General features: G+C 39.5%; 1 protein-coding gene across 1 annotated transcript in view; it reads left to right on the top strand.

Moving 5' to 3' along the window:
* CCBE1 (collagen and calcium binding EGF domains 1) overlaps positions 1 to 21,935 on the top strand; it is a 96,514-nt gene that overhangs the window by 9,769 nt on the left and 64,810 nt on the right. The gene's annotated exons all lie outside the window — the stretch shown is intronic.

Here is a 21,935-nt window from a genome sequence, read left to right as displayed (position 1 = left end):
AAAGGGAAAATTATTTAATCTTTAAAACAGCATCTGTGGGAAGAGGAAAAAAACAGGTGAAAACATGTTTTTTGGGGTTTTTTTTGGTAGTTGTTAGTATTTGAGAAGTGGAGGGTGAGAAAGAGACTTGAGGGACCAGGACTAGAGCTACTGTTTGGTAAATGCTTAATGCTACTGGGAATATGTGCTTTTAACTGCAGCTTCCTGAGGCAGGAGTAAGGAGCAGTGGCAGACAGACAATGCTGGCAGCCACGGCTGATCTTTGGAATTCTGTAGCATGATGAACCCAGCTGTTGGTCTGCACAGTGGCCTGGACAGTCTAAGGGCAAGTGGTGCCTCAGACTGTGACTCTTGTGGTGCCTCAGACCTTGATTTCTTGATATATTACTTAATAGGCCACTTGTATGCAAAATACTATGTTTGCTTAGGCAGTTGTATGAAGGTTATTTTGATGTATATTTGGATTTTAACAGTTTATTAGGGTTTTCTGTTTGTTTTGTTTTCCCTGAGGAAAGTGTGTGTCTATTCTACTGGACTTGCCTGGAGGCCTGGGGAGATAAGGAACCTATTGCAAAGAGGTCATTGTGGGGGCTTTGTGGTTTTTTTGTTGTTTGGTTTAGTTTGGGACTTTTTACTTCTTTGTTTTGTTTGTTTCTTTGTTTTGTTTGTTAGTTTGTTTTTTCGTTTGTGGGGGTTTGTTTGCTTTTAATTTAATGGGGTTTGGGGTTTTTTTTTAGAGTTTTCATGCAAAAGTATTCATTTCATGCTCTTCTCATTTTAAAACTAAGAAACATAAAATGGAACAGGGAATATAATTAGAAATAGAGAACGTGGGATTCGTTTTTATTCTACCTCATCCTGCTCACCTTCCAGCTTGTCTAGTAGCAAACCAGAAGATACAGAACATGCTACTTTCAAGGGGGTTGTTCTGCTTAGTGTCACACTTCAGCTCCCTACATTTCTAACTTCCATCAATAAACAGTAAATTGGGGATGACATAGGGAACTGGGACAATCTGACACTTCCCATATTTCTATTATTTCTGTTCAGAGTCTGCTTTAGGAGTCCAGGTTCCCAGTTCTTTTCACTGTATATGATCAATGAGGAGAAAGGGAAAGCTTGCTTCACAGCAAGCTAACATATTTCCTCTTAGTTTTAAAACTTAAAGAGAAATGGAAATTTTGCTGTCATATAATCTCAGCAAAGAGCTTTATCCACAAGGTTCTGTAAAGACAGACCTGCATTCCTGAATCTCCTCTGGGTTTGAAGTAATGTTAGAGTGGAATCAAACCTTCTCCTTGTGTTTGATCTTAAATTAGGCCCTTTTCCTGCAGAAATTTTTCTGTGTGGCACAGAAAAGGAGGAGCTTAAGAACATTTTATGATTGTGTCTGCAGGACTGGCCCCTTTTCAATTTTTCTTAGAAGCTCACCTCTGTTAAAAGATGTCTCTCTTAGTCTCTGCATAGGTACTAAAGAGGTCGTATGAAAAGATTTGCAGAGGTTTGCATTTCCATAGCTCTGCTGACTTCCCTGGACCTACACCAAAGTGCGTCAGTTGGGGAATTCTTCATAATTATTCTTAGCATTCCATGAAAAAAAAAAAAAAAGAATGCAGAAAGATGTTAAAGCAGATTGAACACATCTTACCAACAAAGCAAATTCTCTGCCTGGTTTTCCAGGCTGAGATTCTTGGCCAGAGTCTTGTTTTTGCTGTTTGTTGTCCTCGCACTGACCCACACTTGAATTTGTGGTTTTATTGACTGTGCTGGAAGGGTCCTGGACAGTGCCCCTCCAGATTTACATCGGTGGGAGCACTGTGATTCAGGGAGGCAGTGGGGTTCAGCCTTAGAAGGGGCTTGCCAGAAGTCCAGTTCTAGGTCCTGGGCTTCATTTCTCTGCTCCTCAAGGAGCTGTATCATGCTAAATTCTGCTTTCAGTTACCCACTAAACTTTTCTATAGGATGTCAGTATTACCTAATTCTCCAGCTATAACATGGAGGGGAAAGCCTAATTTATGCCTCACAGGGAAGAAAGAGAACCTGAAAACTTATGCTGAAGATGTAGCACTCCTGTTACAGCAAAGAAAACTGATGTAAATCAAATGTTCTAATGCTAGACTTCGCTTACTTTGGTGATTTGCTGTCATTCCAGTTCAACAAAATACTACTGTTTGAGATAAGAAAAAAAAAAAAGCACATTTTTAAAAGTATATTTTTTCATATCCACCAAGAGACAAATTAGATTTTTGAGATGTTTTCTTATGTTTCAAAAGTATCCGGAGTATTTGCACAGTGGGAGTAAGCTAATGGTACATCACTGGAACATCTCCAGTGAAAATAACCATGGCAGAGTGAAAAGAGCAGTAGAAAATAAGTAGTCAGGAGCAACAATGGCAAAAGTACACATATATTTATTTATACATCCTTGTTTGCAGTATAGACCTCTGGATATTTTTAAATACCAGTAAAAGTAGACCTCAAACATTTTCATTGACCTTACAGTCATTACACTTATAAGTACTTCCAATGAAAAGAAAACTCTTCCAAGAAATTTTCCTCAAGGACTTGACAAAGATTTAATACAGGACAAATATATATATTCAGGATGGAATTAAAGGGAAAAACTTTCCTGTGTTCAGATTCTTCTTAATTGTGTATTAGGTCTGAAGATCCTGGCTGTATTCCATATTGTTCCATTTGTTGCTTGCCTCTGTAAGACTTCTCTTTTGGAAGAAAGAACCAAACAAATCTAGCAACCCTTTTATTAAATGCCATCTTGACCTTGCTTCCTGGAAATATAATGGCCCAAAGGATGAAAAATTACAGCAAGTGTTTATTACTGAAATCCAGTCTCAGTTGTGAGAAGATTAAGTGTTTCAAAAGATTTAATATCCTGCCTGCTTCAATGGGATGCATGTGGAAAAGAGCTGCGAAGCAGCAGAGAACTGAAAATGGCTGTGTGATGTCTTGCTCTGTAGGCATGTGGTTGATATTTGTGGGAAACGCTTTAGAACATGAGTTTTAGAACTGATCCTGACCACATCCCTATTTCCCTGTCAGGCTGCAGGGGAAGACTTGGACCATGTATCCTTACATCATCCCAAACTACCTGATGACAATGCAGAGATAAGCAGAGACTCCCAAAATACAGGTTTGGAAGTCGAGTGTCAATTTGATGTTCTGCAGCTGGATAGCAGTATATGAATGAAAAGCTACCTTGATGCTGATTTTTTTTTGTAGTAAAAATGTAGTACCTAAGCCCATTTGTATGTATGAAAAAGTTTGTTGATGAGGAAGTTTTATTTGGAGAAGCAGAGTCTTGATAAATAGAGAAGTAGATGCTAGCTTCTATTAGAAATAAATTTTATTTTTAAACAGACTAAACTGCAGATTTAAAATAATTCCAAGTTTTCCCTTGTTCCTGGAGACTAAATGAAGTTGTTTGTCTTTGGAGATGATTTTCCATCTCTAACTGCATTATAGGAAAACATTATCCATTTGAAAGACTACCTGAGACATTTCATGATACCTTTATGAAATGTAGCTTAGTTTATTGGGCAGAACATTTCTTTTGCAGCCCTTCCTGAAATACAAGTTTTACGTATAGATGCAAGATGTTTTTCATTATTTGGTAGCAGATACATAGAGCATGGCAGATTATCTGCCTGCTTTACTCAGACCAAATGCATATCTTTGACAGACTTTGAGAGGCACAGACACCTGCTGCCTTTGGTTTGCATTTTTTCATACTGATTTTCATACAACTTCATTTTATAAATTTCCTTCTTAAAGAGTAAATTTTCCACAATGTATTTTTATGTTAACTGCTCTGAAGGCATTCATAGGCTACATTTGGATGTTTCACCATTCCCTTCGTAAAGTCAATGTTTAGATGGAGGATTAGCCATCCTGAGGTTTTCCTTTTACAGTATAGGGCTGAAAACCATAACAAAAAGAAATTATTTATAAACTTACCATCTCAGCTCTTGGAGTTAGAAAGGTTCTGACAATCTTTTAGCTGTCTGCAGTGGCAAAGTATGGATTCTCTTGGAAGAAGTTTAGGCTGAGATATGACAGCGTATGCTCATAAAAATGGTACATAAATTACTCTCTCATCCAAGTGACCATGAATACTTTGTGTTTGGCTTTAATGCCTGTGTACAAAAAAATTAGCTGGAGTCAAAACCTGTTTTGCACCACTAGTGCAAAATGGGTATAGTTCCATTGGATTTGATTGAACTTCTTTAGATTTATGCTGCTTTAAATGATGGTGAAAACAAGATTTCGTCCCTGAAATTCAACTTTTGTGAGGTCTCCCAGTTCCCATCAGGATGAAGTAATTTGATTGTATTTAACAATGAATCATCTAACTCAGCAATTGTTGTGTATGAGCAATTAAGTTCTGGGGTTTTTTAAACTCTTCTGTTTCACCATAGATTTTTAAAGCTATTTTTGATTGTCAGTTATGCAAGATTAAAGGAAATAAAAAATACCAATAAAAAAACAGCAAGAGAAAAAGCCCCAGCAAAAACTTAACAAAACCCAGGTTTCTTGCATAATTTGTTTGGCTGGTCAGCACTTCTGGCTGCTTCTAAATAAATAAATAAAATATATGCAATTATTCTAAAAAGTTGGGAATCTTCAATGATGCAATTATTCTAAAAAGTTGGGAATCTTCAATGAACTGATGTATCTTCACTAAAAACGATGAGATTTTGTATCTGTCCTGTCAAGATCAGTGTAATTTTATTCTCAGCCCTGTGATGCCCTAAGAGATGGATGATTTCTTTGGATCTCTTTGAAGCATTTGGATGCTTCAACCCATTGAGTTTGGTATGAGTCCGATGCCTGTGTATCATCTGAGGACCTGTGCTCAAGTACAGGTTATGTGGAATAAAATAATTGGGAGGTAGCAGTTAATCCTGGTATGTGGTAGAACTTTGCAATTTGCTTATGTGAAAAACAAAACCAACAGGTCACAAATGTCACTTTAGAAAGTGATCAAGTCTATGTTCAATATCTTTGTCAGGTCAAAGAGGAGGATGCTCTGTATTCCTTCACCTTCAGATCACTTTCTCAATTCTCTGAATTTTCCTGCATTTATCCCTGAACTGCAGAGTGTAGAAAAGAGAATTAATTTTAAGGTTGAGTCTGCTCCTTCCAGATGGTGAGGCAGAACATACTCTCTCTTTTTCCTTGTTAATTATCCAGGAGGCTCAGCAGTAGTTTTTGTTACAGGTCTGCATTTTTGCCTTCCTAAATGTGTCATGAAGTTTTGCGTAGATCCCGGCAGAGCTGCTGCAAAATTTTCTTTTTTATTTGCTTGCAAATACGATAATTTTGCTAAAACAGTGCAGCAAGTAAGCATCTCTGATGGAAACCACTTCAGCCTTATCAGGAGTCTGGGGAGAGAGTGTAAGTCTGCCAAAGCAGGAATTGGATATGCCCAGGAGGGAAGCCCTGTCAGCATCAGAACATGGCAGGATTACACTGTCCCTGTTCCTTGCTGTGTGACATGGTACCATGCAGTGAGTCTGAGAGGAAATTAAAGACATGGATCTGATCACAAATGTAAAACTGCATTTGTAATTTTGATTTTGAACAGAAAATTAGTTGTGGATTATTTTTCTGGGACACATAGATTTGGAAATGTAGAGATGCAGGACAAGTGTCCCTGAAACCACCAGTCTGTCATGGCAGTGACAAGAAAAAACCCATTAACTTGAATAAATAAGGGGAGAATTATGTCTTTGAAAACTTTGGTCTTCTTGTTAGATTTCAGACAAAAACAGAGTGCTTTCCCTGGGGTACCCAGAACTGTGAGGAGGTGCTATGAAGTGCTCCTTTTTCTGTCAGCTGAGAAGAGCCAAAGGATATGCATCACAGGGAGAAAACTGCATGCTCTGTCTGCTTTAGAGATGTCATTCTAGTCAGATTTCCTTCAGTGTTTTCTTAGAGGAATATATGCAATCACTGGAATGTTTGTGCTTTTCTAACACTCTTGCTTAGTGGATCATCGCCTCTGGTACTTAAATGTCTGGAAATGAGAGAAAATAAATAGTGGTCTAAACTTGGCAGCAATTGATCCCCAACAGGGATTACCTAAACCATTTGCTGTTCCATGTATCCTTTAAAGAGGCAGCCTGTTGTAGGTAAAATAAATTTATCTGGTCTAGTGTGAGTGTTGGGGCAATTGTCCCTTTAAGGAGATGGCACTGCAAGCGAGAAGCTCATCAGCTGGGCAAGGCACAGGAGGAAAGCTTTGGTTGCTGGACAACCAGGAACTGGAAATAAGAAAGTCAAGTGTGGTGCCACAGTCTGTGTGATGAAGTCTTTTCAGTAGTAGTGAGAAATTTTTAATACTAATGTGCAAACCCTTGACAAGACCTCAGCTGGAAGAGCCTGAGTAATCTGGTCATTAACTTGCAAGGATAAGGAGGCATACCTGGCGCAAGGCTTTCAGAAACAGGGACAGCCTGATGGCAAGAGGGAAGTGGTCTCGAGATGGAAAGAAGCAATAACCCTCTTAGATAGGTAGAAGGCACTCCTAGTTAAAAAATTATGTATTTCTTTGTGTGATGATGAGTACCAAGCTTGAAGACATGAGTCTTGTTAGATGCAGTGCCATATTCATGTGAAAATCATCTTCTGGATTTGGAACTGGTTTGCATGGGGAATTCTGGACATGCTGACAACACCTTGCAGGCATCTTTATCCAAGCACCCAGCTTGAAGTTACCTTCCTTTCACTGCATAGCTCAGGTGCTTTCACTAGCCAGCAAAGCTGTGTCCTTATATGTGTCATGTAGCCAACTATCTAGTGGCCGCGCTGAGCCAGCGTATTCCCAGCTCTCGTGGGAAATGCCAGGGCCGCCTTCACGCATCAGAAACCAGCAGCCCCCTGTGGTCCTGCTTGCTCCAGCCTGGAAGTGTTTTGTGTCAACACAAGCAGGGTGTTTGGGACACCAGCTCAACCCCTCACACTTGCACCCGTACCAGGTTCTACCACTGATTACTTCAGCAGGATGGAAACCCTCAGGCTCACACAGTCATCTTCTGGTGCCTTAAAATCATGGGCTCCTTCCTTTTTGGCATTTTAGCTTTGCTATTGAACATGGTGAATGTGGGAAATCTTATCTCTTGTCCAAATGACTTCCATGGCTGTGCTCAACATCCTGTGATGGTGCTGCCTCTTTATGAACGTCTCCCTTGTCATTGTTAGCAGGGAACAAATATCCCTGGAAATAAACAAAACAAGGAAATATAGAAAATGCTTGCTGTAAACCAGGGTTGTGTTTAAACTGAAGGTTTTCCCAAGGAGCTTACTAATACGCATTTAGAGCGGAGCATTCTTTGTCTAGTCCTGAATGTTGATTTTTCCTTTTGAATCCTAGCAGGATAACATGGGGAGTTTGAAATGTCAAGAGTCTCTTTCATGGATCTAAATCATGACAAGTCTTTTGTACTTGCATTAAGTAAGTACATTTTGTACTTACATTTTGTACTTAAATCATTACTTTTTGCAATGATTTAAAACCTGAAATGGAATTAGAGCCCTAATGTCATGACTGTGCACAAATTCTTGAAAAATTAAATTTTTAATTAGTTTACAGTATGACATTGCACTTTTTGAGGGTGGGGAGAAATGTTTGAGTCTGGTTTTCTCAGTACTTGATCAACAGATTTTAACATCAATTAGACATTATTTTCAGGGATACAGTTTTGGTTAATAGCCATGATGTTGTTCAAAGAACAGAACTTTTGCCCTTTATGTTGTTGTTCCAAGTGGCAGTTTTGTAATTAGATGTCTCAAGACACATGTAAAAATAAAACTTTTTGTGTGTGTGCTGCCTGCTCAAATCCAGTCTGGAGGCTGCAGGTACACAAGCTAGAATAGTTTGACTTTGCTATCTTCCATTAGGAGGGTGAAGAAGTGGGATGTCTTGTTAGGGTGATTTTCAGAGATTCTCGTTACCAAATAGTAAGAGAGAGAAAACTTAATCTGGAGGTTGACTCTGCAGTGACCCTTAACATTGGAATAACTGAGAAAGCAGCAGTTGCACCAGCAAAAGTTAGCTGAGGGCTAAGAAAAAGGAGATTGTTGCTGTAAGAAGAACTGAACCGATGCCAGCAGAAAGCTGATACAGCAGCGACATGGGCGATATTATCTCCCCAACAGTCCTGACTGCGTTCCAGAGGCTGCAGGGTCAGACCCGGGGTTTGCTTAAGGCTACGTGAAGACAAAATACATCCTTTCTCTGCGACTGTAAACAGGGATCTGAAGCAGGATAATTAACATTATTACAATGAGCTCTCTGCTTTGTCAAACTTCTAAGTGTGTCTCATCCAAGAAGGACAGAAGAGTCTTTGAAAACATAATTTTAAACCAAGTTTAAATGACTCAATGGCCAGAAAGAAAAATGCTACGGCTCAATTTTCCATCATTTATAGAATTGCTCCATCTAGATGATTTTTACCGTGGGTAGGATTTTACTATGGAATGAGGATTTATAGGATGAAATCAAGGCAAACCTGCCCCAGCCATCCACTCAACTTTCCTCCCAATATTTAGAGGTGTTTTGTCCCAGCCTTCTGTATTTTAGGGTCATTACCACAAATGCCAGAGATTTTGGGGTCAGATTCTGCTCTTTTTATTATTTTTTAGGTCCTTGGGAGATGAATGAAGAACAGTGCAATGATGAGTCATGGCAGCAGACCACCACCAAAGGCATTATGATCACTTAACAGAAAGAAGGCAAAAATTGCCAAGCATGCCATATTTGCAAGTTACTGGCATATTTAGTTCTAGGCACAGACACAGGTTATTCTTTAGAAATAACCACCACATGAGCTGGTAACTAGTTGCCAGGAGGAGTCAGGGTGCTGGAAGACACTGGAAGAGTAATGCAGCCTCACAGGTGCTTGGTTATGGCATGTGCCACATGGTGACAATCCTTTAACCTTTTATGTGGAACAAACAGAATAGAAAAAAATCAAGTAAATAAACAATACCAAGGGTTTGGTTTTTATCAGATCCTGATGAAATTGTTAAGTGAAATTTAGTATTCTGTGTCAATTCAACAACCTGACAAGTCTGAGACCAGGAGACACAATGAGCTGAATTAAAAGATTTGTAAAAAAGTAAAGCCATGGATTTTGGCTTGTGGGGATATTTTAGTTATTATGTTTACTTTTCAAAAAAATTAGGATAGTAATGTGATGAAGTTACGTGCTGTGGGTCAGTGTGTTCCCAAATGCAATTTTGAAATAAAACAAATCCCATGCCTGAACTCCCTGAGTTTGGACAGAGGAACTTGTCTGAATACCAGCAAGTTTCACTGACACCCCAGTGCCACTGAGGAGTGAAGCCACCTTTTCAGATGGACCAGGTGACAGTCATTCTTCCCGTGGTTGTATCCTATCTTGTTCTCCAATTTTACTTTTGCTGTTTGATTTTTTGTTGTTTCCCAGTACAGAGATTTTTTTTTTTGTGCGTGGCACCTAGAAAAGGAAGCCAGAAATAAGCCAAATATTTTTTCTGCCATTAATTGTTACAAGCTAAGAACAGTTACTGTGTCTAGGTCAGGATCTGAAAATATAGTTCCAGTTCTAAAGCCAATAGCTGTATCTCATGCTGTTATTTTGGCAGGGATTTCCAGAGGGGGTACAGTTTAGCAAAAATGGGTGGAGATCTCAAGAAACATTAACTTTCTTGGAAAAGTCTAAAATGAGCAAACAGTATGGGAAAAAATGGAAGAATATGAATTATCTCCACTCTCTGGAGAGGTGTCAGTAATAAGGTTTTCCCAGACCATATATGATCTCTTCTATCTATTATTTGAAATGAAACTCCAAAGGTAAAATCAGGGCTGGGAAGGACTTTGTAGGCTCTGACACCCCCCAGTATCTGTAATTTTTACCTGGATTATAGGGAAATGTGAAAGAATATTTTCAGCTGTGACAGCTGTAAGCTTGCTGAAATGTTTAAGAAAAGGCAAAACCAGCAAAGAGCCACAATTTTAATAGGTTTTCGGATCTCTGTTTCACTTGTCTTGAATATGATCTCAATTCACACTGCAGAGTGAAATCAGCACAGGAAACACTGTTTTTTAAGTACAAGCTGTGTACATTTTCTTATATCCTCAAGCCATGCAGGATTTGGGGGGGAAAAGAGATGACTGTTGCTAACTGATATAAAAATTGTTTTTTTCCTACAATGTAGATTGCTATTTACCATCTTCCATGTAGAAGATTTTCAGACACTCATATGGCATTTGTTCATTTGTTGGGTTGGTTTGTGGTTTGGGTTTTTTCTCCCAGACTAGGCTGGTGTTTTTAATTTCTGTTACATAGCACTGATGAGATAAATGAAGCACCACAGGGGCCCTGAGGATACAACTGGTGTTTCATATTCAGTAGGGAGGCGGAGGAGCTGTAAATCCTCTAAGAAGGACGCTGTGAACACAGAAACTTGTGAGGAAAATAATCCCGAGCCTTCCTCTCCCCACTGTCCCAGCATCCTTCTGGCTGCTTCCCAAGGGAAGGAGCTGTGGGATGTCCATGTGGGTGCACAGTGGGGATGGGGTACATCCCACTTATGACATTCTCAGGAAACAAGTCCAAACCATATCTGTGCCTAATAAAATAAGCCAGCTACTGCCAATATCAGCATCTCCCATCAGCTGGCATCAAAACTGACTGGGTGGGGAAAGGGTAGGAGGTTTCATGAAGTGCCACAAAGCTCCAACTGTGATCTGTTTTCAGGAACAATATAATGATACTGACTGTGGGATAGAAACCTAAATTGCTTGCGTTTTTGCTGACATTTTGCCAGTGGTGTTTTAGAGCTCAAGACCACACAAGGAAAATGGTGTTCCAGGATATATTGCCTCCATAAGGAGAGGCTGTGAGACTATGACCTAATGTTTATAATGGTAAGAGTTATTGAGAGTCAATTGAACACGCAAAATACCCAAGTGACTGCATTTATCACTTTTGTGATTAGCATGCTTGTGGAGTATAAACAGCTGAACAGAACCAAATGGTTGATGAAGCTCATCAAGAGAAAGAAAATTAAAAATATGTCAGATATTGTTGAAAATATAGGTAAGGCATGATTTTAAACCTTGCTTAGAAAGGGGATGATCAAAGGGTTTTTTAATGGGCTTTACATTATTGCTGGTACCCATAAATGTTTGGGCAAATAGAGTTTACTTGGAAAATGATAGGAATAATGATAGCATCAGTCTACTTCACAGGATTTTACACATTCAGATATGAAAGCTTGCATTATAAATTACTCCCATGAAGATTTGGTCTTTGTAAAATGCTCCTAAGATGAGCTTTACTTTCAGCATAAATATATCAAAATATGTTAAACATATAGCATCATCTTTACTATGTTCATAATAAGATTTGTATAATACATATATAATCTCAAATATTTATGGGTTTGTATATGTATTATATATATATATATATTTTTATATATATATATATATATATATATATATATATAAATCTATTCATCTTTCCCTAAGGCATCATTTCATACATTGTATTTGTATAAGTGTAGCAAAGGTTTCTTTAGATGAGATTACAGTTGAAAGTCTGCAGATTTTTAAAATTGCTTTATAATTAGGTTTTCAGTCTAGGTAGTTGAAATCATAATGTCTTAATGACAGAAGTTCGGATATTTAACTAGTTCGTAAAACCCTGAAGATCTGTTTTGTTGCAGATGAAACACAATGATTTTTGAATTCTAGTTGTTTCTTATTTTTACATTTTTGTTGGCTCAGGATAGACCATGAAATTATTTTTATTTTTGTTGAGCTTCCTTTCAAGAAGATTTATTATTTCGCTTTGGCTTAGGTTGGAGTTAGGGATTTTTCTCAGCTTACTCCATTTCAATATGCCTGCATCCTGGAGAGGGAATCTGGGAAAAGACGGAACAAACTAAAAATACAATTACTGAAAGTACGAAAGTGCAATTACTGAAAGTACAGAAACTGAAAAGTACAGATAAGTTTCATTGACTTTGAAACAAGGTTTACTTTGTGCTCTTTTGCCCCTTCTTGTTTATAGGGGTTTTTAAGGCATGTCAATGATAATTTAAAAACAAAAATATTTTTTTATATTTTTTTTTTAAATTTCACTAGGCAAATGGAGACAATTTTTTAAAAGATTCATTTGAAAAAGAATATTTTGAAAGGTATATTATTGGTGGTAACTACTACTGAAGTTATTATCCGTAATGCTCTGACAATATTTCACAAGTAATACCTTCTATATCTTCTATATCTATATCTTCATTCATTTGTGTGACCCAGAAAACTGTAGAGATCTCTACAGGAAAACCCAGGCTGGAAGGTGTTTGTTGACGGCACAGCTTCAAAACAGATTTATGTAGCTTTCAGTTTGCGTGACATGGAGTTTGCTGAGAGGTTGGAAACACTGTTTTTATTGGTTTTTTTCTGCTTTTTCTTTTGGCCGACTTTGCCTGTCTTTTTCTCAATCAGCCCCAGGAGTGTGCTGTGGCTGGGACCCTGCACTTAACTCACATCAACAGTTTCAGTAAACACTTTGTTTAAAAAAAAAGAAGAAAGTTTTGGAATGCATTTTTATAACAGCTTTTACACCTGTATTGTTGACATTTTAACAAACACTGTATACCCCCTGACCATAATCCAAGAACAGACATGTGTTGGTTTTGGAGAAATAAACACTTGCAGACCAAAGGGACCTTTTCCATCTGCTCCCTTCTGCTGAGCATCAGATCTGCCCTTTGGCATTGGTTATGTTTTGGATGACTTTGTCATAAAAGCCAGGGTGATGGGGAGTCAGATGCTTCATCTGCTCATGGAATGTCAAATTTCCATGGTTGTGGTGGCTTGAGGTATGGGGACTGTCTCTAAATCCACCCTCTTCCACCAGCTAGGTGTCTCAGCTGGGCTCTACAAATGTGGTGGTTTTCTCAGTAAAGGCCATGACTCACATTTTCTCTGCTTAGTTTATGATTTATTTGTCAAAATGCCCGTAACGCGCATTTCTTGTAAATGGCCCGTAACCTAGTGAGAGAGGCTTGGCTCATCTGCTGTGGCTTTTGAAATCCTAATGACCATTTAATCTAGTAAATGTGAGATAAGCTGTGAGCTAGGGCTGGTTTCATGGCTCTGCTTGCACTTAACAGTGTCATGGTCTTTAAACAATACGTACCCTAAAGCATGAAACCGCGCGGGCGCTGATGGCATTAAGCTGTTTTCCATACCCACAGTCTAGCTGTGACTCGGTGTGAATTGCCCCACAGTTGGGGAAGTCACAAATACCCGTGTACACTGTCTTTCATTACACAGCTTAATGAGATTTCCACATCCCCTGGGAAACCAGCGTGTCCTGCAGATGGGTGGTATCCACATTAGCTTTTTCTACGGCCAATACATCCCTGTATTCCTGAGATCCTTTCCAAAGGAAAAACATGATTATGTGTAACAGACTGTAAAAAAAGAGGTTAAAACAAATGCCACTATTTCAACTCCATATTGTTAGAATGTATTTTAAACAATGGAAGGAAGGAATATATTACAATTTTGGGTTTTTTTAGTTTGTGTCTGTATGAATCTTCAGGTAATGTTGAGCGGCTGGTTTGTAGCTTTTGTGCTCCTGGCAGATACCCAGCAGGAGATAATTATCTTTCAAGAGTCCCTGGCTTATTTTTTAGTAATTTAAAATAACTGGCCAGCAGAGAATAAATTGTTCCAAAGTTTCATGCTTGGAAAGAGATTTCCCAAACTACAAAGTTTTATCAAGAACAAATGAGATAGTTAACGAACGTGCAGGCAACCACTTAAGATCTGACTAAAGGAAAATTCTGCTCCAAACAACACAAAACTACAGGAATGTGTTTTGTCAAAGTCACAATTCATTGAATTAAAATTTCTCAGAGCTTACTGCTCTCCCCTTCTCTTAGAGCACAAACACAGAACATATTTTTCCATTTTCAAGCCCTCTGTGTCTGGAGCTGACAGAGCCATCAGAGAGACAGGAGCGTGGTCAAGTAGCTATGTTGGGGAATATTAAAGTTTTGTTAAAAAATCATGTCTATTTACATGTGCATTGTGAAAAACAGAGTATCACATCAGATAGAATTGAGAATCAACCAGATCACAAAAATTACAAGTTACTTTTATCTTCATATTTACAAGGTGGTATGAATAGGTTCTACTGTCACCAGACTGCAGTCTGTATTTTATCTATCTTAACAGAACTATTTCTGCTTGATTGCTTGTAATGCTAATATAATATTTTATACTTTCTATTTTATATAATCTCTTTTCAGTAATGTTCCAAAACCATTACTGAAAAAACCTCAAATAAGCCATTATTAAAGTTACTAAAGAATTACTAAAAAAAATTGTCATAAATCATAAAAAGGTAAATGTCATTAAATTCACAAAAGATGAAAAACATTGTACTCTTTAATAACCTTTTTCATGTTTGATTGATAAGAAAACACAGCCTACTTAGCACTAAAATCATCATCTGAAGTTACGTAATTTCCAAGTATTTTAAAATGAAGAAATGTTTATAGTAATTTCCTGTTTCCATAAGATGCCATGCCCAGAAACAAGGGAGCAAATCTGTTTCTCTACTTGCATGATGCACATCCAAAGGACATCCCCAGCTAGCCAAACACTCTCCTGGGCTGTAATTAAAGTGAGACTGACATCCAGTACAGGTCTAATATATTGAGTGTGTTTCAAGTGTCAATAATGAAACCACATTTTCCCCAGATCTGGAATGTGCCTTGCTATCTGTGAGATTTTCTATGGAATTTGTTCTTTTTAAGGTGGCAGCTCAATACTTTGACAGTCTGGTTAACATTTTGAATATAGGTGTGTAAAGGGTACATGATTTGATTATTCATTCCTGGTCTAAGCACAGCTGGTGTTTTGTAACACCTGACTTTGGTTTTGTAGTGATAAATGAATGTCAGGCAGACACACATGATGAGAAATGTGGTTGTGTCCCAGACAAGACAGGACATCCTCTCTTTGGGCATAAGCAAGACTCTGATCTTTTCTGGTAGTGCTGAATTAATACAGAGAAAGTTCTTAACTAGGAAATTTTTGTATGTGCAAGAACTTTGTGGTTTTAAGCATAGCCACAGGAAATGGAGTAATCGTTAATGAATTTAGGGTAGATGAGCTGGCAAACTGAAAATGAAGAGGACTCCCTGCACTTAAATGTTAGTCAACTCTGGGTGAAAAATCCTGTTTTATCAGATCTTCAGTAAGAGTGGGTGCAGCAACGTCAATTTTTGGTGGCTTTTTTATTACTAAAGGACTTGCTAATAACACACAATTAATTAAAGACTAAAATAGATCCATAATCCTCCTGACAGAAGTGCTGCTTTTTAAAATTTTGCCTTCTGTGAATAGTATTAGTTTTGGACAAGGGTATGTCCATTAGACAGTCTATTAATATTTTTCCTATGGCAGGCAAGTCCTCACACACCAGTGATCTCCTGGGTGTTATTTATCATGCAAATTCAGATTGCAAATTTAAAGACATTTTTAGTGTTTGGTGTTTGGTAAAATGACACTGCAGCAAGGAATGCAACCCATTTACTGACTCCCTTAAGACTGCAGAGATGCCTACAAGTTATTTTCTTACTCACTTTCCTTGCCTATGGCCTCTCTTTGGTCTATGAGTTAATTGATCCAGGATTTTCTGATATAATTGTCTTCTTAAGCTGTTGACAATTCAGTTAAGAAAGCAGTTGAGCATGTAAATAAAAAATAAACTCCATATGCTTTCATCACTCTTGCAATTAGGCAGCACTACTGATGGTTGGCTTATCAGGAACAACAGTGGGACTTTTTTCTTCTGTAATTGAGGATGAGGTTGTGCCTTGATGACTGACCACCTGGGACTTCAAAGCTCTAGGAGAAAGACCTCGACTATTATCCATGCTGTGATCATTTGGTGCTTCTCAGTGATGGCCAAAGAAAACAATGGCACCCCCGAATTTAACTAGTTCCTCAAGGCTTTGTGTGATGCTGAGAGAAAGGCTCATTATGAAGTTCAAACCAGAACTTTAACTTGCCTGGTGGGACAGAAGAGAGTCTTTGGCCTCAGTGATGTTTTTGTGTCCTTTTCTTGCTGATTTACCATAGGGCTGCATATTTGACACTGTCAAAGAGGAGGTTGCAATTTGCCTTCAGAGACCTGCAAGTGCAGCATCCTCACTGCTGTGGGTTTTTTTGCCATTTCACATTTAATGTAAAGAAAATACATCAAAAGAACAGTAAATCAATAATTGTTATAAAGTAGAAATTACACTATGGTTATGTTTTAGTAGTGGTATTTGCACCGAAGTCTTTTATCAGCCTGTAGTGGCAGTGGGAATAGCCATCAGAGTATAATTAAACTCCATTTAGAGGGTTTAATTTGTCCTTTGGTGCTGAGGGAGTGATTCCAAAGCTTAGAGTTATAAAGGGGATTTAATCACAAAAGATTAAATAAATCCCAGTTATATTTGACAAGCATTTCACTCTTCAGTAAGTCATATGATCCATAATTATTCTCCTAAAGACTAATTAGCTCTGTTCCTTATTTAAATCATATCTCTTCCACAAGACACTTCTGGTGTGGCTCGATCTTGCCTTTTTGATGCATGTTTTACTAATCGGGCTTTTCATCCATCCAGTTAATCAGCCCTTCCCTGCCGTGAAGCCCAGCTGCTGTACTCCCTCCCCGCTCACCAAGATGCTTCAGATGTCTCACAACCCAGCCGCAGAAAGCTTGTGTGGCCAAGTGCCCTGGGGCAGATGATAGCAGGAGTCAAAGGCCAGCACGATAGAGAGCAGTATGATTTAAACCTGTCTGAAGAAACCTCTGAAGAGATTTTTGCTGGAGGCTTTTGTTCCACCTATGACCTCCTCCACCAGGACAGACACTTGCTTTATCCTCTTCATGGAAATTTTTATTTTCTTCACTTGAAACGATGCCATTTCTATTTAGCTTTCATGTGCTTTTTCCTAGTGGGGCTTCTTAGCAGGAAGATCTTGCAGCACATTGCCCCAAGATGAATACAGTTTCAGTATCATACTGGGCATGTGTCATTCTGCCAGTGTATATACTTGGCTCAGAAAAAGAAAAATTAAATCTTTTCCCTAATCAAAAATTCCTCAGAGTGCATGAACTTTTCAAAATACTTGAAATTATTAATAGAGATGCCTTCTGAAGTGTAATAGCAAACCTGTATGTTCCTGCAAGCAGATATGTAATCTGTTCACATCTGTGTAGTGCCGGAGAACTTTTGTCAAGGTTCATTTGGCTGCAGTTATCCCTTGTTTTCCCCCTTTAAAATTCGGCTGCAGAATTTCCAAAGTGCTTTCTGTTGAACAATAACAAAGAAATGAGGGAGCTCTCATGAATACTAATGTCTTGCATGTTTTGCCTGAAATCTTTAGTGGGTAACTGTGCTATGCAGATGCTGTTTCCTCTGCACCAAGACCTGGTTTGGAGCTGGAGGCCAGATCTCTGGAGAGTGATGTAACACTGCCATATCATCTGTGGCTACATTCCTAAAAAATAGGCTCAAACATGCCCATCTGTGTGTGCTTATCACTGAGCTAAGTGACCAGACTGCCTGGGAGCTCAGGTGTATAAACCCTGACACAGGTATCAGAGCAATGCCTTGCAGATACATCTTGATTCTACAGTTCGGTCATGCCATGCAGGATTTTATTCTTATTTTATGGTGTTTCAATGGATAGCAAAGGTGTAGATGTCTAGAAATCCAGCCCACACTGAGCTGTGGGGAAGAGGAGAGCTAAATGGGGAAGGAATTTATTTGTTGGGCTGGTATTGGACATCTCTTTTTCCATCTTGTTCAATAAGATTGCTTACTGAGGCCAAGCAAAAGCCCAGGCAAGGTGTGTGATCCTGCCCATGCTCACACAGTGGTGCAGCCAGCCTCTCTGCTGATGCGTGGGCTCAGAAGGGAATTAATGAGCCATGCTTAAGGAAGGCAGCAGGTTTTTGGTTCAGATTGCACTGTCTCCACACTAGAGATTGTGAGATATCTGTCTCCAGCAAGCCCTTTGGGGATTGTTACACTGTCAGAACTGGTGCTGATGCAGACGTGGGGTCTCTGGCCTGACTGGAGCCCTGTGCAAATGGCCAGGGGTAAGAGTAGCTCCATGAGATGGCAATCACCACGGTTAGGACCAAGGAAGGTAAAGCTTATTAGCAAAGCCTGGGGCAGAAGGACCCCCTGGCAGCAGTGGTTTGGCAATTCAGAGCTGCCATGTGCATGGCCAGCACTCAGCTATCAACTCCTGATGATTCTGTCCCAGTTTCTTCCAAGTGACATAAACTCTGCCAGCAAAAATCTCATTCAGTGTGCACCAAATCATTCAACACTTGAAAAATTCCTTAAAATCTCTCAGACTTTTGCACAGAGAGATTTCCCAAGTGGTCAGAGCAGATGTCAGATGTTCTGCTTCTAGCATCTTCCCAGTTTCACCCTTCCTTAAAACAGAGGGATACATTGAACTATTTCTTAAGTTGTAATCCATAAGAGAGGGGGATTACTTTGCTGCGTTCCTGCATCCAGATTGTTTTTCTGTGAAGCTATAGTATGAAATCAGTTTTAAATTTAAAGGAAGGTAGTACTTTAGAAATGAGGAAGCCTGAGTTCTAAACCTGAAGCAGTCAATGGTGCATGGACCTTTTATTCTCTGTGCTCAGGCTCTCCTTGTGGGTATCTCCTCTTATCTTGTGGGTATCCTGTTGATATGGGTCTGAAAACAAGTTGTGTGGCCAGAGCTGAAGACGGGACGTATCACAAAAAGAGAATCTTGGCTAATTTATGTGAGCACAACTTAGTACAGGCTTTTTTAACATCATCTTTAACCAAAAGCGCAAATTAAAATTAATAACACAATTTGATTTTTCAAAAGGATTTTTAAAAAGAAAGGAAAAGAAAAAATTGCCCAAGGAAATACCCTGTGTGTATAAAAAGCCACATTACTGCAAAGTGTTTGTTGTGCCAGCTCCACCTCGTTTGGACACCCCTCATCTCCTCATCTGTCCTGGAGTCTGGGACAGTCTGCATTGCTCCTTTTGGGCCCTCTCCCTCTGGCTCCCTATGCTCTCCTTCCTTCCTCTGCACTCTGGGCTCTCAGCAGTACCCAGCAGAGCAGCGAGGAATTTCTTATCCAGCCTGAATTAATGCACTCTGAGTCAAATGTGTCACACTCAGCCCTGCCATGCTGCCACTTTATATGTGCCAGGGCCAGGCAATTCAGGTACAACCTTACAAAGAAGGATGGAGAGGAATAGGGACATAGTGTAAGGAATGAGGACAGCAAAGAGCTTAAGAGACAGAGATCTGGTAGCAAAACATACAGTTCCTACCTCTGAAGAGACATCCCCTTGAGAGGCACTTTGCTCCTTCACACAGTGTACCTTTGCAGCTGCAGTTTAGTCCCAAATGGTGGATGAAACTGTTAAAAAACTTGAGGCCATTCCAAGATTTCGGAGCGGCTTTGTAAATGCAGCAAAGCCTTTGTTTGACCTTTCCCTGTAATCCCATGAGTGAAGCATTGTTTAATCAAAAATAATCATATCACTATTTTGTGAATAGTTACAATAATAATAATAATTGCTATGTGATTTCTTTTTCACAATTTTTATAGCAGCAGTCATTTACCAAAAATAGCTGAGGTGTTTACATAATTGAGAGCTTTTAAAAAGATGTTTTCTACATTGTCCTGGTCCATTCAAACTTTGAATAAATCCTGTGCCAGAGAAAGCTTTGGGATATTTGAAGTTGTTTATGGGGGTAAAAGGAGATGAATCTCACTGGCCTTAGAGAAGCCAAGATTTTCAAAGGCAAATTAAGTCTGTTTACTTAATTTTTTGGGTTAGGAGTCTGCCTCTTCTGGGATGGATTGGGGAATATTTTGAAACCCAAACCAGTGCAGCCAGGATACAAAGATGTCTCAGTTCTTCAGCCAATGTCTTTGCCCAAGAGGTGAAGAGCTGGCCAGGTTCTGGATACTCTGAGGGTCTGTTTTCTTGCTCCATGAGGAGCAGACAATGAGTTTATTGGTGGATGTGTGGGTTGACTTTCTACCAACCATTGACTTTCTACCATCAGAGCAGTTCAGGGTGCTTTAGGCAGACAAGAATGCAGCTCCCTGGGCAGCAGTGCTGGCCCTGAGCTCAGCATCCAGGGGCTGCACCTCGGGCTGGAGCAGAGTCCACTGCAAATTCTAAGAGTCTTGCCACCTTAAAACACCCGTGTTTGGCTGGGAGCATGACAAAACCCCAGCTCTGTTGGTTCTGTCTGTTAGACTCCACATTGTGTGTGCCACCTCCTTGGAATGTCACCTCCTTATTGCTGGAACAGGGATGCAGAAAGAAAACCATGCTGTACTTGACCATTTCTATTTCCATTTCTAATAGTCTTTAAGTTATTGCTTAAAACAGGGCTGGGATAGATGGGCTTTTGTTCTGACCTACCTATGGCAGTTTAGTGGCCCTATCATCACTGGTTATTTATGCTGCTCTTTTGTGTAATAATTTCCAAAATCCTCTTGTTTTACAGTGTTTCATCTTTCTGGGTATTTGGAGAACACATGCATGTACTTAGTGAGGTGACGGGCTGATTTAGTTTCTCAGTAACTTGAAAATAAAATATGTCTCTTAAAAAGCCATGAAAGATTTGAAGAGCCAAAATGCTACATTCAAAAATGACAAAACACTCTGAAATTTGTTTTAACAGTTTGGATGCACTAATACATTCCTTTTATCTCTCCTAAACTTCTTGGCTTACTAAAAAGATTCCTATCCAGATTGTCTCTAACAAATTCATCCTACACATGGGTTGCACAACTAAAACCAATCTTAATTGTTCATTCTTAGGCTTTCAGTGGTATTATCAAATTCTGGATTGATTGTTGTTTTCTAATCTTAATTACAGTGTCATTTTAAGTGCACAGAGGGGCTTTAAAAATAATTTGAGCTGGTATCTTGCCAAAAGCTGCATCTGGATTCCTGGAGGATGAGGGAAATTTCGAATCAAACATCTGGCAAGTTTACTGGATAGAGAAAGGCTAGCACAGTACTCTCAACCTGTGCAGTTGTCAATGGGAACTCTTGGTTGCTGTGGTTGCTTGGTTGCTCAGCCTTTCAGTTTCTTTGGGAATCTTGTGTCCCAGGTCTTGCTTAACCTGAGCTGATGATTCCTGGCTGTCCTGAGAAAAAACTGTTCTTGTGGGTGAAGGGATGGATTTCTTGGTGGTGGTGGTTATTTTTTAAACTTTTATTTCTGTAGAGGGACTCAAGAAGATGAACAAACAAAAAGTTAAAAACATCAAGTGAAGGACCCCCAAGGTGTGCAGTATCCCCAGTATCCCTGAGCCTGCTGTAAGCTGCCATGCTCAGCACTTTACCCTGGTGCCATCCCACCCTTATGGTACCACATTCCTACAGGCCCAGTCAATCCTTGCAGTTTTAGGGTCCAAAGAACAGCTTTGAAGACCACATCCCTCTCTATTGCTCTTGTTGGACCTCCTTGATGTGACTTAAAAAATGACCACACTTTGGTGCTAGGAATTACAGTGAGGGCATCATGCTGAGCATCCCGCTGGAAATGCCGTGTTTGTTGTCCTGGTGTTTTTCAAGGAGAGCCTCACCCTCAGTTCTGTGGTGCAGAGTCCTTGCTGGCACTACGAGTTCCTCCTGTCTCCCCGTGCACTGGTGCTTGTCCCTGACTGCTCTGCCTGCACAGCAGCTTCAGGCTGGCACCAAGAGTGTTCACAAGCAAACCTGTGCTTCCAGCCTCACCCCCACGTGCTGTTTGCTTCTGAGTAGCCAAAGTGTTTGCAGGGAGGAACAGCAAAAAGTCACTGGCTACCACAG

The sequence above is a fragment of the Passer domesticus genome, chromosome Z (genome assembly GCF_036417665.1).
Source record: "Passer domesticus isolate bPasDom1 chromosome Z, bPasDom1.hap1, whole genome shotgun sequence".
Lineage (NCBI taxonomy): Eukaryota > Metazoa > Chordata > Aves > Passeriformes > Passeridae > Passer > Passer domesticus.
The sequence above is the reverse complement of the archived record's forward strand: the minus strand, read 5'-3'. Positions and strand labels throughout refer to the sequence as shown.